The sequence below is a fragment of the Panthera uncia genome, assembly GCF_023721935.1.
Source record: "Panthera uncia isolate 11264 chromosome B3 unlocalized genomic scaffold, Puncia_PCG_1.0 HiC_scaffold_1, whole genome shotgun sequence".
In the NCBI taxonomy this organism is placed as follows: Eukaryota; Metazoa; Chordata; class Mammalia; order Carnivora; family Felidae; genus Panthera; species Panthera uncia.
In genome coordinates, this window is record NW_026057582.1 from 68,816,260 (window position 1) to 68,831,190 (window position 14,931).

Below are 14,931 nucleotides of genomic sequence, written 5' to 3' on the forward strand. Positions count from 1 at the left end.
TATTAAAATAACTTAATATCAGATACGCTCATTCCCAAAATGTTCATTCCTGTATTTGTGCACTTTTCTGAAGGATAACTCAAAACAAAATGAAACCCAATTTTGGTCTTGCTTTGAAAATTTTTTTTTCAATGCAATTTCTTGGACTCTTTAAGATAATGTTGCATGCATGCATTTACATTACGGTACAATTTTAAGGCTCACCTTAACTATTTCTCTCAATTAGCATGTTATATTACTTTCAATTCCCATTTTGTATTAAGTTGAATATATCATAAATACACAACTAAGCCTTTCTTTAATAAGTGTTGCTCCCATTATATATTAAAAACGTAACTGACTTAAATTAAGTAATTCAAGGGGTGCCTGGGTGGCTCAGTCGGTTAAGCATCCAACTCTGATTTCAGCTCAGGTCGTAATCTCACAATTTGTGAGTTCAAGCCCCACATTCAGCTCTGCACTGACAGCAAGAAGTCTGCTTGGAATTCTCTCTCTCTCCCCCTCTCTCTGTTCCTCTCTCTAAATAAATATTAATTTTTTTAATTAAATAATTCAAAAATAATCAGATTTAATTTATCTCTTTAGTTTCATCACTAAAAATACTCTATGGAAGTACTGACCCATGTCAGGGTGCCTGGATGGCTCAGTCTGCTGGGCATCTGACTTCGGCTCAGGTAATGATCACACGTTTCATGAGTTTGAGCCCTGTGTCGGGCTCTGTGCTGACAGCTCAGAGCCTGGAGCCTGCGTCATATTCTGTCCATCTCTCTCTCTGCCCTTCCCCTTGCTTGTGCACTATCTCTCTCTCTCTCTCTCAAATATAAATAAACATTAAAAAAAAAGCAGTATTGACCCATGTCATTGTATGTATATAAAATTAGTTTAAATTTTATGACCTAATAAAATAAATTACTATTGTTTTGTAATTATATAATCGATAGTCATTTTTAAAATGTATAAAATAAAAACAAATTAAAAATCTATAATAATCTGCCAACCAACACCTAAAGATATCTTTCAATGGAATAAATTAATGTTTATGAATCATTTATGTTTACATATGTATAAAATGTGTCTGTAAAATTGGGATTAGCTATTGCAATCTGTTTTATAACTTTCTCAATGTGTGTTCTCATTACTTTTTTTCCTAATGATTTGAAAGATATGTTTTTATTGTAATCTGTTTGTATTTAGTTCACCTTACCTTGTCTAGTTATCAGTGATAATAAAAAAACAATCTATTAACCCACCAAGCATAGCGCCCAATATTAGTGTGCCAATCCTTATAAACTTTTTCCAGTGACCACCATTCTTTTCTCATGTTTAAAAAAATGTGAAATGTCAGTATCTTGTAATTACTTTTATGGAATCATCTTTTGTCAGCTTGGAAATTTTCATTGAAAACTGCATTAATTTATAAGACAGATCTTTATTTAATTGTCTTCAATCCCTCAGTAGGAGCAACTTACTCTTTCATCCAGTCATGATTTTTATGCCTTTATTTGAATGTATTCTTTAGGAAGAGAATGTGAGAAATCTGAGAATACTTTTCTGTTGTCTTCACATAGAGAATTCTCAGATTTGAAGAAACTCTCTGGATGCTAATCCAAATCTTTTATGAGAAATATGAAATCAGTGTGATTATCCTTTTTCTTTTGTCTGAACCTGTTTTATATTCCTAACTGAATGCTTGCAGTCTCTAAATTTTTTTTAATGTAAAACAAATATCTAGCATAAATATGTATTTTTAAAAATACATATATAAACATAATTTTTTTTTAATTTTTTTTCAATGTTTTTTATTTATTTTTGGGACAGAGAGAGACAGAGCATGAACGGGGGAGGGGCAGAGAGAGAGGGAGACACAGAATCGGAAACAGGCTCCAGGCTCTGAGCCATCAGCCCAGAGCCCGACGCGGGGCTTGAACTCACGGACCTCGAGATCGTGACCTGGCTGAAGTCGGACGCTCAACCGACTGCGCCACCCAGGCGCCCTATAAATATAAATTTCTTAAGTGAATTTTGATTTACATACAGTAAATTTTCAATTTTTCAATTTCAAGAATTGAATCTTTTCAATTCAAAGATTCAAGTTTTTCCAAGTTAGGATAGTATAGTATAATTATTTTTTACATTATGACATCTCCATAAGTTATTATTTTTCAATCTGGAACTGATATCATTTATGTGTTGGGTCTGTCCTCCATATCACATCTTTTCTCCAATTTTTCAACTTCTTCATTGGTTTAATTTTTCAGCATTATCATGACTGTTATTCATTGCACTCATTGTTTCAACTAATAATTTTGATTCAATTTCATGCACTCTGTACTTTTTCTAATTTTATATAGTTACCTACTTTTTTTTTATTCAAGTTTAATTAACATACAATTTTCTGTTCCTTTCAGGTAAACATTATGGCAATTCAACATTTTTATATATTACAAGATACTCCCCACCATAAGTTCAGTTACCATCTGTCACCATATAAAGTTATTACAATATTATTCGTTACATTCCCTATGTTGTATATTACATCTCTATGACTTAATTGTTTTTAACTGGAAGTCTGTAGCTCTTAATCCCATTCAACTATTTTGCCTGCCCTCCAAACCACTCCCCCTTCTCATAACCAAGTTTGTTTTCTTTAATTACAAGTCTGTTTCTGTTTTGTTTAGTTTGTTCATTTGTTTCGGTTTGTAGTTTCCACATATAAGTAAAATCATATGGTATTTGTCTTTCTCTGTCTGACTTATTCTACTTAGTATAATTAAGAACACAACTTTTTTTTTAATGTTTATTTAATTTTTGAGAGAGACAGAGCGTGAGCATGGGAGGGGCACAGAGAGGGAGACACAAAACCTGAAGCAGGCTCCAGGCTGTGAGCTGTCAGCACAGAGCCCAATATTGGGCTCAAACCCATGAACTGCGAGATCATGACCTGAGCCAGAGTCGGACACTTAACCAACTGAGCCACCCAGTCACCCAAGAACACAACTTTTTAAAAAATTTCTAATTGTTTATTCTGTTTCCTTAGTAAGTCTTTTTTACAGGGGAAAAAAGTTGTTTCCAGTGGAAAACTGAGAATGCAGAAAGTTAAAATGGGTGTTCACATGCCCACAGACCTCAAAGGCCCAGAGGGGATTGTATTATTAAGTCTGACCACGGTCTCAATCAATGTGCTATTAACCCATCTTTCCTTGGGATAAACTTTTCCATTATTTGTCTGTCTCATTCGAGATTATATAAACTCCGATTTCAGACATATAGATGTGGATCTAAGAACAGATATAGATAGATAGATAGCCAGCCTGTTACATTAGAAGCTCTCAATAAATATTAATGATTATGATAACAATGATGTGCACCAGAAATTATGATTTCAGAACACTATTAAACAACACTCAATCCAGAAAAGAAATTTACAAAGAGTAAATGATACTGATATTGCTACTGTTGCATATGTTCACTTTACTTGAAGGGACAACAATTTTCAAACGTCCAGTAAAAGAAAATAATTGAATTCATTTGATAGCTGCTATGCAACACAAAATAGTGAAAAAATACAAGCTAGAATAGTGAATCTGAACTTTCAGGAAATAAGAATTATTTGACCCATTTACAGAATAGAATATACAGTGTGTATTTATAAAATTAATTTATAAAAGTGATTTCAAAATGTGTTCATAGATCGTAAGTGTCCCTTCAATTAAGCAGAATACTCATAAGAAAAAGTCTCTGGCAGCAAAACTTGTAATAATTCTTTCTGAATGGAGATTTAATTATTTGTAAAAGCAATGCTTAGATAACCATTGCTTTAGGAAATAAACGCCACCAACACAAGCCTTCCGTGTAATTTGCATTGTATTAACAGTCCTCTTTTTTTTTTTAATCATCAGCAACTTTTTACTAAAAACTCATTGTGAACATGAAACTAGCAACACTCTGGTTATTACAGATGTTATAAACTGTATTTTCTCAGGAGCAGGTGGGAGTTGGTAGGTGCACTAAGGGCAAGACTGAACAAAAAGTGAGTCTTCTGGCATCGCCGGGTTTCATTTAGAGCAGCTGGTGATATTGGAATTACATCTGCAATGTTATTTGTTGGAAACTACTGATTTGTCCCACCTTCTACTTAGAGAAAATTACATACATTTCCCCAGAATTATGAGGATCTATGAGAGTTCTAGTATAGAAACAGACATTTCCCTGTCTAGATATGTCTACTATCTTGTCTCTTGTAGCAGTTAATACTGCCTAAATCTTAGGAAATAAAAACACTAAATTTAGAAATCCGAACTTTATGTATTTATTTTACTTACAGTGTTCTGATCTAAATCTATCTTAATGACGTATCTCTCATGCTTTACAAGTATCCGTTGTCACTTTATTTGTGAAATTTGGTGTTGGGTTTGAAATGTAGAAATCTTGTGAAATTCAAACACATGCTTCCATAATGAGATTACAACCAAACTCTGGTCTGTTCCTGCTATTCACTTTTTGGTATGTCTCACTGTGGTGGTTAATTAATTTTGTTTTAACTCTAGTGCTATACCGTACAGTTAATGTTAATCCCCCTTAATTTACCTTTGGCTATCAAATAGCACATAGGTAAGTTATTAATAAATATTTTTGAAACTCAGTTTAAATAAGATGGTTCAATGTAAAAGCTGAATAAGACACTATTATGCTGCAACTGAAATAGCTTTTAATCCTAGTCCTCGTTGATGAAATGACAGCTTAAACTGAGAGGCAAGAAATAACCACAGCATAATCTATGTGTGAATAAATGCGGAGAACCATTAGAGCTACTGAATGCCTGAAAATCTCTTAGAACTCTCCTGCGTCAGTTGACAGCTCCAGCATTGAGTTAGTTTTTTCAGAAGGTTCTTTTAGTAAGCATTAATCTATCTGCAGATAAAGAGAGACCTTCCTCCAGACTTCAAAAATCTTTTGCATTGTGTATGTTTATGGAATGGTAAAACAGCATTAGGTAAACCTAGAACTGTATTAGTAGCCTTGATGAAATCTGAGTTGGTGAGGCAGAAATGCCATAAAGGTGAAACTTAAAGGTGTAAGGCTTTTTCCAAGGAATAGCTGAGCATTATATTGAGGAGAGACAATTCATATCTGAGGTTAATGGAAGAGGAAACTGGATCTCAAAACACTTATGTCCCATCTACACCTTTCCAGAAATGTCAGCAATATACCGGTGTTGAGAGCTCAGTAGTTAACGCTAGAATAACCAATATAGACTATTTCAAATGAGGTTCTCAGTTGTTTCCACCCCATTCTTTGTTTCAACCTTTTTAAGTATTCTTCAATTGGATTCTGTTGCCTATATGCTAAAACTGGCCTCTTTGGGGGAATTCTTATTCTAAATGAAATTAGTGATCAGTAGAGATCCTCCATCACCAAACCAACACAGATTTTGGGCATAAACCTTCCTGATTCTGTCTGGGGTCTTAGTGGCACAAAGGCTATTCTTACTGAATGATGAAGAGTTTAAGAGTCTATGTAGAGTATCCCCTGGGAATTGTTCCAAGACCTAGATCTAGAATACGATATACCAAAATAAATTGAGTATTATTAGATTACAAATGACCTAAATTTTTCTATCTTCATTTCTCAATGGAATTTAATGAAATCATTGTAAGCAACCAAGAGACCAGGAAACCATATATCCTGTCCACTTCTTTCTGTTCCTTCCTTTTATTTCTTTTTCTGAATCCCTTTGCTTTGCATTTTTCAAGTTCCATGATTCATCATTGCCAAATTCCTGTTAATATCAAATACAATATTTACTTTTGTTTCCATCCATTGATAGGTCTAACAGTACAACAACCCCCTTTTGTCACTTCCCCCACCAGAAAATCACTGCACAAATCATTCTTGACTTTCTCCCTCCTCATCACTTGGACTCTTCATACCTCCATTTCTGAGTTTAGCATGCTTACACATCTGAAAGATAAAGGGACCCTGAAGACATAGTATGTAGTTTTACCAAAACAATTTACAATGGTCAATGATCTCCACTTTGTTCAATAGGTAAAAACTACAAATAATCTGAAAGGCATGAGGTGCAATAAGTTAACGCTCTCCTATATAAGATATACTTGCATATGCTAGTACCCGTCTCTCAAAAATTTACTATGCAACATTTAGCTAACCTAAAAGCTTCTGTATATTTTTAATGCACCATTAACAAAATGCGATCAGCAATAGGAACGAGTTTCTACAGAACAACTAATGAAAATTCCTCCAAAGGAATACTTGCATTTTGTAAACAAAAAGATGAATCTAAAAAAATAGATTGGCTATTGAGATAATAGTGCAATTATCTGAGTTATCTTTGCTCAGAGTATAACACTTCTAAAGTAAAAAGAATTTTGCTTGAAAAGGAACACCTGCTTTTATGTAAAACTTGTATTTTATGCCACATATTTTAATCATGTTATTACAAATAATTGCATTCAACCAAAATGGATGTTCTCAATTCATTTGTGAAAAATGTAAGGCAACACATTATTATATCTCACATCAATAATGGAATCTACATTATAGAATCTTTTAAATTTTGGTCATTAACAAATTAGTAGGTATATCATGTATGTTATGTAATATGTCCCACAGTAACTCAAGTGCTATATTTTCTGGGGAAGTCTGGGTAGAAAACATCAACTCTACACCAAAGTTCACTTAACAAGAAAACTTTGATTAAGAATCTAATATTATGAGAAAAAAAATAAAAGCAAATACAAGTAAAACACCTGAAACTACACAGAAGCCCTCCACTATGTTACCCGGACACCAATTACAGAAAATCAAAATAGTTTAAATCCCGTCTCTGGCAATGTTATATATAACATGTGTAAAATGTATTCTCAAGCCTTGAAGTCAAAATTTGCTTCTCTTAGCTCTTCTCATGGGGTGAGAATACAAGAACTACAGAAAAAAAAAAGTATGATTTGAACAATAAACAGATTCTTTGTTATTTCTGTCCCTCCATTTTATATTCCGAGGCTCCTTTCTAACCTGTGTTTCCAAAGAGAATTGAATTTTCCCAAAGCAATACTGGTAGTTAAAGGCAAAATTAAACAAATAAAGAAGTTCATTTGAATTAGGAAGGAGCTATTTCCAGTTGGCAGTTCACTCAGTTCTATAGCTGTACTTGCACCCAGTTCAGCTATCAACTATCACACTTCTGTTCCCTAAAGATACAACACAGAGAGCTCTCTGTTTCTGAGCAGAGACTTTCCAGAAAGCTGACAGAGGTCTCTCAGAGAGGCTTCTTCAATAGGGATTGAGTAAGGAAATATAGTTAAGTACAGACCAAGACAAGAACAGCAAGAGACTATGTGTCCCCGGCATAGTGTTGGACTTTTAGTAGATATCCCAAAAAATGCTGAATTAAGTAATAAAAATCATTCCCATGTCTTATATACTCTATAAGCAGATTCACTGGTTTAAGAGTTTATCATCTCTCTCTGTCCTTACCAATCCTCAAGACTTGCAAAATAAATCACATGGACATGTTATGCCCAGAATTCGTGATCCCCAAAGACCACCAGGGAGCCGAGTCCGATGCAAAAGCAAAAGAGCCTTTATTCGAGCTAGCTCGAGCTCAATCCCCTACCTGCTCTGACGCAGAGGTGAGATACTGGAAAGAGAGAGGGTTTCAAAAGCACAAAGGTTTTATAGGTATCATGGCCTCAGCCGATTGGCTGGGGGAGGACAGAACAATGCCTGCCAAGGTGTGGTCCCAGATCAGCAATTATCAGTGTCACCTGGATCTTGTTAAAGATGCAAATGTTGGGCCTGGTGGTTACACACCCACTGAATCAGAAACTCTGGGGGTGGGGCTCAGCAATCTGTGTTTGAACAAGTCTTCCAGAAGATTCTGATGCACCTGAAGTTTAAGAACCACTGTGTCTGAGGATCTCTAACATGTTTGGCCTCAGTGTATACAGAACTTTTCTCACTGGTCACCTATTAACCATTGGCTGTCAGCCTTGCTGTGCTATATAAATACCTAGCACCAAACACCATCCCCAGAGACTCTGATTAATTGGTTTGGGGAGGGGTAAAATGCTCCCAGGTCATTCTAAGCCTGGACAGGGTTGAGGGCTCCTGCCTCTGGCCCCTACCTGAGAGAAGCCCTCCCTCTTCTACTCACACTTTCCACGCCTCTCACACTCCCCTTCCTCCCACCTCAGACTTCAGAAGAATGCATCAGTCGGTAGCCTGCTTTCTTAGAAAACATAAGTTACTCAAGAGGAGGAGGCGTGGTCTGAGGTTTGAGCGGGAACCTCTTTCTGCGGCCATGTCAGGGACATGGTCACTAGTCGGCCGGCCTAGGTCTGCTCTTTCAGACACACCTATAGCCATAGATATAGAAATCTGCACTTGAGTTCATTAGAATTTTGGGAATGGTAATAATATTACTTAGAACTATCAGTTTCAACTTATAGTATAATACTGCAAAGTGCTTTCACACAGGTGATATGCACAATCACAAATTTTTTTTTTTTTTTTTTGAAATGTGTTTTGAAAATCATGTTGGTAGTTCCCTGTCCTTTATACTCCACAAACCACTGAAAATTCCTCAGGCACGTCCCTGGAAGACAACAAAGGCACAAAACATTACCCTCCTAGAACAGAGTCCTACACTAGGGGAATAAAACTTTTAGTGAAAAAAGTGCAGAAGACAAAACTCCTTGCAATTTCTCCTTTAATTACCCCAATCAGCTGTGGCAAAAGAAAAGAAAGTCTGAAACTGCATATTCCTTCCTTTGCAATTTATCTTGGGCTGAATGAACCCAAAGAAATAAAAAGGATACATTTTACTGAGTATCTACTATGGACAGAGCTCACTTCATGGCCTATTATAAATGTAGTCGTTATGTTAGTCCTGTGAGGTAGATGGAATTAACCCCATTTTACCAATGATGAAACTGTTGCTCAAATAGGTAGGTTAACCTATTCAGGATGACACCATCAGTAAAAAGGAGGGCTGACTCAGTGGCAGCTCCTACCAGTAAAGTACCCTGGCTCAGAAGCAAGAAGCAGCTGCTTGAGCTTATTCTGGCTTCTAGAAGTTATGGAAAGAAAGGCAAGGTTCCTCTTCATAACTCTAAGTAAAACTCTGAAGATTTTTTTTTCTCATCTAATGCAAACTATCAACTAAGTAGAGAGAACAAAGTGAGGACTTTTCTTGAAAGAAAGAAGCCAGAAAAAGGGAAAAAACAGGGAGTCCCTAACCATCAGGATATCTGCCTTGGAAGGAAGGAAGGAAGGAAAAGAAAGAAAGAGAGAGAGAGAGAAAGAAAGAGGGAGAGAGAGAAAGAAAGAGGGAGAGAAAGAAAGGAAGAAAGAGAGAGAGAGAAAGAAAGAGAAAGAAAGGGAAAAAAAAGAGAGAGCATGAAGACTCCTTTCCTTTCTGAAGAACTACATCAATCAAAACGAAACTGTGCCCCAAAGCTCTATGGTCTCAAAAAGAGAATTCAAAATGAGACAATTTCCCCACTGTTCATATTCATCAACTGATTGATATTTTAGTGATTAAAATATCTAAAACACTAAAATAAGAATTATTTACATGACTTTATAAATCAAAGCTATTAGGCTGAACTATGGTGAAACTGCCATTTTTATACACCAAAACTTGTTGAATGTCAATTTCGTATGGTTAAGTTTAATATATTGTTAGATTGTTAATGCCAATTCAAACATAGGAGAAGACCCAAACAAGAAGTATTCAAACATACTAATAACCCTGGATCATTTTAAAATACAGCTTTGGGCCCCCGAAATCTCTCTGATAAGCCAATTTGCAGGTGGATCACTCCAAAAGGTCAGTAGCCCAGACCTCTGAAATATTATTCAGGAAACAGTCCTTTGCCATGACAGCAATTTGATACACTGAAAAGCAAAACACATGTGACCAAAGTTCTACTTCCCCCATGCCACAGGCAGTTTTTCAGGCTAAGCTAGCTGATTTGTGTTTAACTATTCTCACAGCTGTGGTAAAGCTTTAGTTAGGACCTTAGTATAATTTATATTCTGCCAATAATTGTGTGAAAGAACAGATTTAACTTTTAAAGGGCAGGCCTTCGAGGTTTTAGCATAACTAAGCCTGAATTAACATGTTTGCAATAAGGGCTGAAGCAAGCTGCTCACTACACTGGCCAATTCCGGTATACAAGCAACCCCCTTAGGTTTTCCACCACATGCTTGAGAGGCCTGTTCTCCATGGCAAAGACAGAATATATCCTGTAGGCTCCCTAAGCAGCAAGAGGCTGAAAGAGCATTTAAACTTGATCCTTGCAGCCAAGGGGGAAATTCAAAGCTTTCCAATTTCAGGAGGAGAGTTGGAATGAAATTCAGCTGATATCACTGTCACGCTTAGAAGAACGAAGAGGCAGACAAGCCCAAGAGGAGACAGGCACAACAAACAGGAACTCTGGATCTCTAAAGTGGAAATCTACTGCCAAGTCCTTATCGTCTAATGGTATAATGTGTACTCCTGGGAAAATCCAGGTTCTCCACAGATGGGCACTGATAGAATGTTTTCCCTTCAGGATACACTGACAATGAAGACTTTCTTTTTTTGCTTTCCTTCTTTCTCTAAAATTTAAAGCACACACATAGTGTGCTAGACACTATCCTGGATATTAGGTCCAGATCCCAGATATTAGAAAACTAAACAGAGAAGAAACCTAAGAAATATTTAAGAAGAGCCATGTCACTATGGGAATGCAAGCAGATGTTGGGTGGACAATATGCTCAACATAGAAAAATTCCAAGAAGAGTAACAGACCTCAAGTGTACAGAGTCCAGACAATTAAGACATCATCCAAGTAAATTTAAAAAGGGTGCTTTTGAGACTTTTGCTTTCTTCTTGAAGAGATAAGTACTTTGATGCTTTCCTACATCTTACTTCCTCCTCCTAAACTCTTAAATTCATTCCCTTGACCTTACCTAAGGACAGAACCCTTGAAAATACTTCACTTTAGGGGTATGTCTTCACATATTACCTTAAATGCAATCTGTCATCTTTTCACCTGTAGTTTCTTTATAATGGCCCTGTGTTTTTTACGTCTACCATTATGAGTCAGGAAACTAAAGCACAGTGGAGGATTGGTGAATAAAGTCAGTGGGAAGAGATTTCAGGATTGTACCTCAGAGCTCCCCAAAATACATAACATTTCTTTCCTCCATTATGATTGAAATCATGTACATATTAATCTGATTTATTAGACATAAATGTTTTCAAAGGAAAGAAGTGTATTTGGGTAAAACAAGGGAGAAAGTATCATGATGGTCTCTAGATTCAGCCCTATCTGTGACCTTTGAAAATTATTTTACCAGATTTCTTACCAAGAGACTAAACTGGAGCCTGATTAGGTTACAAAATTAAATTATGCATGATTTAAAAGAAATAAATTTTTCCTTTTCTAAAATATAGTTAATAAAAATTAGTTGTCCAAGTTTCTCTTCTTGCATAAAAGAAGTTATTCACTTCTTTATGCAGTATACTTTTTGAGTGACATCTCAGACATTGTGGTTTACATACGAAATTTTCCCAGTCTCGTATCTTTTTGCCAATCTTTTGCTAAAGCACCCAAATTACCCTTTAGACAGCAGGAGTAGATTGTATTTTTGTTCTCAATATCCCTCCCCCAGCCCCAACTTGTATTCTTACCCTTGGCAGTTCTTTCAATAGTGAGTTCCCACCTCACTGATGCAAGGTTGGCTAGGTTACTTGCCTTGGTCAGCAGAATGTTAGAAGATATGACACATTGGCTTCAAATACACTTATATCAGTGTCCTCTGTCTCCTTCAGCCATTGCCATGAAAAACAGATGTCCCTATGCCATGCACAAGTCCCAGAAAAATAAGAAAAATGTGGAGCAGAGCTAAAACATCCATCCTAGAGCCAAGTACAGATAAGCCCAGCCAACATCAGCCAAACCACAGCCAACCCACTGAGACATGAATAGAAATAATTGTTTATTGTTATATGACAATGAGATTCTGTGGTTGTTTGTTGTGTGGAGGCATGCTACTGTATCTAATAGGTACAAAAACCAAGCTTTCCCTTTGTGAGTCCTTGTGAGACTTTCCGTAAAGATTCTCTGTTTCTACCAGATAAGAGATGGGCACAAGACCAAAGGTGGGTCAATCTGATTTTCTCTCCAAAGAATTTCAATCAACCTGAGTGACAAAGATTGAAAAGAGTTGGAGCTGTTTCATCCTGGGAGTTCTGAAGAAAGTATACAATAATTCCTAAAACCTAAATGCCTAAAACTGCCATAGTTCTTGATTTTACCAAGCCCGCTTCTTCAGGTTTTTCCTTTATTCTAGTAAATCAGTAACTGTTTATTAAATTCATACATTTATAATTAAGTTAGCAATTCTCAGTTGCTGATAACTGAAAAACCTTAACTCTTACAAAGACTCCATTTTTTAAATTAATGATTAAACAGTAAATCTAGCATTGTTTGTATTTTCCAGGACTAACAGGAATTCACGAGGAGGAGGGAGTTGCCTATTATAATGGGAACTTCTCCAGAAGCGTTAAGAAAGAAAGAAAGAAAGAAAGAAAGAAAGAAAGAAAGAAAAAGAAAAAGAAAGAAAAGAAATGTCTCAACATCAGATATCTTACATATATTCTTGATTTGACATAAGAGAATAAGGCCTGGCAAAGACCTTTTTTTAAAAAAATTTTTTTAGCGTTTATTCATTTTTTGAGAGAGAGAGAGAGAGAGAGAGAGAGAGAGATACAGAGCATGAGTGGGGGAGGGCAGGGATAGAGGGAGACACAGAATCCGAAGCAGGCTCCAGGCTCTGAGCTGTCAGCACAGAGCCCAAAGTGAGGCTGGAACCCAGGAACCATGAGAACATGAGCCAGCTGAAGTCAGATGTTTAACAGACCGAGACAGCCAGGCACCCCCTAGCAATGAAGTTTTTGTCCTAGAACACTGACCAAACTATTTCTACCCAAAAAATATACCATAGATGTTATTCTCTTTATTTCATTATTGTAGCTATACCCTGTTAAATCAAGGAATTCTCTTGAAGTGGCAAGTGACATATACATTCAGTCAAGATTATGAGAAAGTTATTTCAAGCAACTTGCAAAAATGCTATTTATTTTAAATAATGGAATGACTCCTGTTTCCAGCAATATGATGATCTAAGTAATTTGAAAATCCACCTGATCCCAAACAGCTAGAAATGTAGGATAACATTTTAAAGCACACTTTTAACCACCTGGAAAATATTTAATTATACTTATAAGAAACTTTCAGGAACCAAAATTGGAAAAGGAAGCTAAAAGTAAGGGAAGAGATACATGAGCTGATAATTTGGCTGGGCTGTGGAGAATAGTTCATTCCTTTCCTTAACAACAAAGGATCGTGGATTTTAATGCTCAGGTGAAGATAATGCTTTGTGTCTCAGCCAGATAAGGAATTATCACCAAGACTCCCTCATAAAGCTGAGAGTGTGCCCTCAGTAAAAGATTGGAGATACATATATAAACACACATACATATAGGTAATGAGAGACCACAAGTAAACTTATCTTTGGATGAATAAAGAGCCGTTTCTGAGAATTCAAAATAGGCCTGAGCCTAACATGAATCTGAAGTTCTAAATCAAACTATCAAACTGTATGGCCCCACAAATCTTTAGCTGTAAAGTTAATATAAAAGCACCAGTTTGACTAACGTACCACTGGCACAAGGCAAAAGCCAATGCAAACACCCACAAACATAATATTAACAATAAGTAGCAAACAGAGCTTTAATTATAGAAGAGATTAAAAATAGTAAAGGAAAACTAAGAACAAAGTTAGCCAATGAATACGAACATTTAATAAAAAGGGTTACATTTCTAGAAAAATTCATTTCTGGCAAACATGGCTCAGCAAAAGACTTACAACCCTTAAAGTAACCAGTTAGTCTATACCAGTGTTTCTCATTCTTAGTACTATTGATGTAATTATTCATTGCCAGAGGCTGCCTGTACATTGCAGGATATTTAGCAGCATAGTTGGTCTCTATCCACTAGATGCCTGCAGCACCCTCAGAGTTTTGACAATTATGTCTCCAGACATTGCCTTAATGTTCTCTTGGGGGAAAATGGCTCCCCAATTAAGAATCACTGGAATCACCAGTCTAAACTGATCACACACACACACACACACACACACACACTCAAAATGTTACTGTCTGAGACAATTTATATAAGCTTTATATAAAAAAATATAATACGTTTTTATATATCCTAGTGTAAGTCCTACAATTTTATTATTCCTTTTGAAGTTTTCAGTGGTTACTTTTTCTATTTGTGTTTGCATGTAAATTTTATTATGTTTGTCAATTTCTTCAAAAATAGGGATTGTACTGAATCTAGATGAATTTATGGTAGAATTAAAACTCTTTACAATAATGAGTCTTCCAATTATGTGAACATGGTATATCCTTTATTTACTTAGGCATTAAATTTTTTTCTCAATTAACATTTCATGGTTTTCAATGTAAAATTCTTGCTTATTGTTATTATATAAATTTTTAGGTATGTAGAAGTTTTTATGTCACAGTAATTACTACAATTTTGAATTTTTATTTTCTATTTGTTGCTGGAATATAGAAAGAAAAACAGTTGTTTTTTTATATTGACATATTGAAAAAACTTGATAAATTCACTTACTGTTTATAATAGTTTGACTATGGATTATTTAGGAATTTCACTATACACAATCACGTCTTCTTCAAATAAGTCTATGTGTCTATATTTATGAGAGGTGACGGTCCAAAAATTTTCATCTCACAATCTATCACACTTCAAGTCAAGTTATTATGGCCTCAATCTTGTTCTACTCTGAATTTGTACAGAATGGGTGTTATTTCTTTCTTTAAATAGA